Below are 4,139 nucleotides of genomic sequence, written 5' to 3'. Positions count from 1 at the left end.
ACCCAACCAAATAATGATAAAGCAGTGCCATATTAACCATACCCATATTAGGTTTCAGTTTGGGCACTCATTACAAAAGATTTAAAGTGACCATGTCAAGATAAAACTGGATTTTTTTCCCTCTCCCTCCTAAACCAGTCTGGGGGTAGGCCATCCAGAGCCTGAACGGTTTCCACTATGTCACCTCATGGTCCAATATAGCTGCAGGAGTTCCAGGCATCACATCTGAAATTGAAGCAACAGTTGAGAAGGTGGGGAAGGCAAGAGGAGTCACCTCTCAGCTGACTCAGCTCCTTTAAAGCAGACTTCCAAGTAACTCTTCTCAATCCTTCTGCTTATATCACAAAGTCACTTTTATTTATCTATCTATCTATCTATTTATTTATTTTAGCAGTTTCCACGCCCAGTGGGATCCCAACACAGTGCTTGAACTCTCGATCCTGAGATCAAGACCTGAGTTGAGATCAAGAGTCAGATGCTTAATCAGCTGAGGCATCCAGGCGCCCCTAGTTACCCAGTCATAATCAACAACGAAGGAGTTTGGGAAACGCAGGTGTTTTGTTTTGTTTTTGGTTTTGTTTTTGTTTTTTTAGCTACTGGGCACATTGCTATGAAATAAAATATACTCTAATTTTAAAGGAAAGCCAGAGAGTGGATAACTTTGTTGGCAGCTACCAGCTCCTGCCTCAGTGGCACAATTACCTTCTGGCTCGTGCAGGCAGAAGTGCTGAGTGCAGAGGTGGTGTGGGGGGTGGGCACCCAGTGGGAAACCAGCCAGACCAACCTGACATGCAAGTCCAGAAAAAAAATAACATGCAGTCTTCACTGAAGATCTTTTGAAGACCGAAGTGGGGGTCATGTGTACCACACAGTGAAACTTCTTTTAAAAACTGCTTTTCCATCCAGTTCCCAATCCCTCACTCCCCAAGACCTCAGCTTCTCAAATATCTTCTTTGTTATACCTGGACTCTGACCTGTCCAGCTCTCCTCACTTCCTCTGACATGACTTCTCCAACCAATGGGCATAACAAGATCCAGTGCTGAGGAACTAACCAACCAACCAACCAACCAACCAACCAAACAATCACTTTGTAGAAGAGGTTAGAGAGGAAACAATGACTATTTCAACTTTGCTGAGATATTTGGGGGAACAGAGAGCTCCTGTGTCCTCTCAAATTCCAGCCAAGAATGTGACTTCCCTGAGGCTGGAGATGGTGTCTGTGCACCTTTCTGTCTGCAGTTCTTAGCAGTGAATGTATGGGGGTGAAAAAAATGAGAGAAGAAGAAGGAGCTGTCTTCTTTGCTCTCTCTCTCTCGCTCTGTGTGTGTGTGTGTGTCTTTTGCGTCTGTCAGGCTGATTCTGAAATATGAATGAAGTGGGGGATAACTGAGGCACGATATAGGGGACAGAAGTGCCAGTGATAGGACACCAGGACCAAAGGCTAGAGCCATGGGCAGCTGAAAAGAGCCAGGAGTGGAAAAATGGGGGAAACACAGTAGGAAGAGCACCCTTTTCTGGTGCCACCTGCCTCGGATGACTTGAATTTCCTGCCACCTTTTCCTCCCTCCCTCCCTCCTTTGCCCTAATTTTCCATCTTTGGTTATTCAGAAGGGCCCACACCGCAAACCCAGATGACTTGGCAAAGTCCCATTTGATGCGGAAAGTATGCAGCCAGCCGTGTGTCATTTCCCCTCGATACTCTGGGTGGAATCATTGTGTCTGTCCCCTTCACAAGTGGTTAGTGTCATTGTTTTAGGAATTTCTAGCATTTGCAGAAAATGGTGTATAAAATAGTTTCTGCCTGTCCTTCTGGAAGTCACTGTCCAGGGGGAATGAACGGTCAAGTTACACAAAAATGTAGTAAATGCTAAGAAATGAAAAAGTGTGGGGTATCTGAAGAACAGACAAGAGGACACTTATCCATCCTTGGGGGCTTTCCAGAAATGGGTCTAACACCCAAAGGGCAGGAATGACAGGAATTCCCAAATAAGTGTGGCTTACGCAAGGTGGTTTACTTCCCTCTCCTGTGAGAGTCCGGAGGCGAGCACCCAGTGGGGTCACGATGCTCCATGGTGTCAGGGCTCAGGACTTTCCCTTATTTCACCTGCTAACACAGTGCCATGAGCAAAAGGATTGTTGAATATAAACTCAAGTTTATGAATATAAACTCAAGTTAATCCATCAGTAGTATTTTTTTTTTAAAGATTTTATTTATTTATTTGACAGAGAGAAATCACAAGTAGGCAGAGAGGCAGGCAGAGAGAGAGAGAGAGGGAAGCAGGCTCCCTGCTGAGCAGAGAGCCCGATGCGGGACTCGATCCCAGGACCCTGAGATCATGACCTGAGCCGAAGGCAGCGGCTTAACCCACTGAGCCACCCAGGCGCCCCTCCATCAGTAGTATTTTCTAATTTTTTTTTTTAAGAGAGAGAGAGTGTACATGCACGTGCATGTGAGCGGGGTGGGGGCGGAGAGGCAGAAGGAGAAGGGAGAGAATCCCAAGCAGGCTCCTTGCTCAGCTTGAGGCAGGATGCAGGGCTAGATCTCACAACTCTGAGATCACCAACTGAGCTGAAATCAAGAGCTGGATGTTCAGTCGTCGGAGCCACCCAGGCACCCTGTGTTTTCTATTTTTTTTTTTTTTTTTTTTTAAGAGAGAGCACAAGCAGGGGGAGCAGCAGGCAGAGCAGGACCCTGGGATCATGACCTGAGCTGAAGGCAGACGCCCAACCAACTGAGCCACCCAGGTGTTCCTGTTTTCTACTTTTTTACCACCAAAGTAACATATGCAAAAGATTAACCATTATATTAGCCCAAAAGGTTTATGATACAAAGTGAAAGTCATCTGCCCTGGTCCCCCTGCCCAACCAATCAAAAACAGTTTCAACCCACTTTCTGACAGCTGCTGTCAAGAGGAGCTGCTCTGACATGTTCAAAGCGAGATATTTGCAAAACCCAACCAGGATATCCCTCAAATAAACCAGTAGCTGAGACTGCCTTCCTCATGATCCCTTCTGCTCTCTAGGGGTGATCTCTGAGCAAAGTGTGATCACGTGGTCATTAATTCACAGGCTACCTGGCCGCCAGGAGAGGCAAGAAAGAGGAAGCTCTGCCCAACAGGCCTGGTCTTGATCACCAGAGCCAATCAGATCCATTCTCTCTAGAATTAGAAAGAGAAATTTTGAAACTACCTGCTGAAAGGAGTTTTGATGTCACACACACACAAAGAGCAGAGTCAAATGAGGAGGATGAAGCCTTGAATCCTGCTGTGCCCGGTGCTACCAATCCCCCTGGACTTTGTGGTTATGTGACCCAATCATTCCCAGTCTGCAGAAACTGGTTTGAGTTGGCTTTCCTTCACTAGCAATGTTGGTCTTAATTCAGTACCTAATAAGATTGCGAGTTTTGGGTGCTACGATTTCCTTGGTCTAAGGCTCTCCTCTTGGGATCCCACTTCTACAACACGGCTGTCGTGGACCCTCCTGAGCCAGGGGCGGGGATTCCCCTGGCTGTTCAGTACAGGCTGCCCAGGGAGGAGAGCGCTGACCGGCATCAGGCCCTTCTTCCCAGGTCATCAGTCTCGTGATTCCGGGCAAGGGAGGATGTATAAGGACGTCTGTCATGCACTCCCCCCACGGAATGGACTCCAAGTGCCGTCTAGGGCCTCGGGTAACTACGCAGAGTTGTTCCGAGGAAGCCGCCAGCCAGTTCAGACTGACAGGCACTGCTCTTAGCCCGGGAAGTGCACACAGACAGGTCCGTGGTTACTCCCGTGTTGGGGCCAAACGGTGTCAGGGCCACGGGCGTATGGTTGGCGTGAAGGATCCTCAGCCTGAGCTCAGACCACCTAGGGCGTTCCCCAGGTGCTGGGATTCCACTCGTTTGTTCTCGGGCCCCTTTTGGGCCGCTCTGAGCAGTCTCCCCCAACGCCGAGCGGGATAAAACAACGCAACCTCTCGCTCGCCGGCCTGAGAAGCTGCGGGATGTTGGCGCAGGCGCACTCACTTAGGGCGGGCGGTCGGTCTCCGCCCAATGGGCGGTGCCCCTCCCAGGGGCGGGGCGGAGGCCCTTAGGGGGCGGGGCCGTCCGTCCGCCGCTGGCGGGAGGGTCTCGCGGGGTGTGGCCCAGGGGGTGCTGCGA

The sequence above is a fragment of the Mustela lutreola genome, chromosome 1, assembly GCF_030435805.1.
Source record: "Mustela lutreola isolate mMusLut2 chromosome 1, mMusLut2.pri, whole genome shotgun sequence".
NCBI classification, from domain to species: Eukaryota; Metazoa; Chordata; class Mammalia; order Carnivora; family Mustelidae; genus Mustela; species Mustela lutreola.
Note: the sequence above shows the minus strand (reverse complement) of the source record.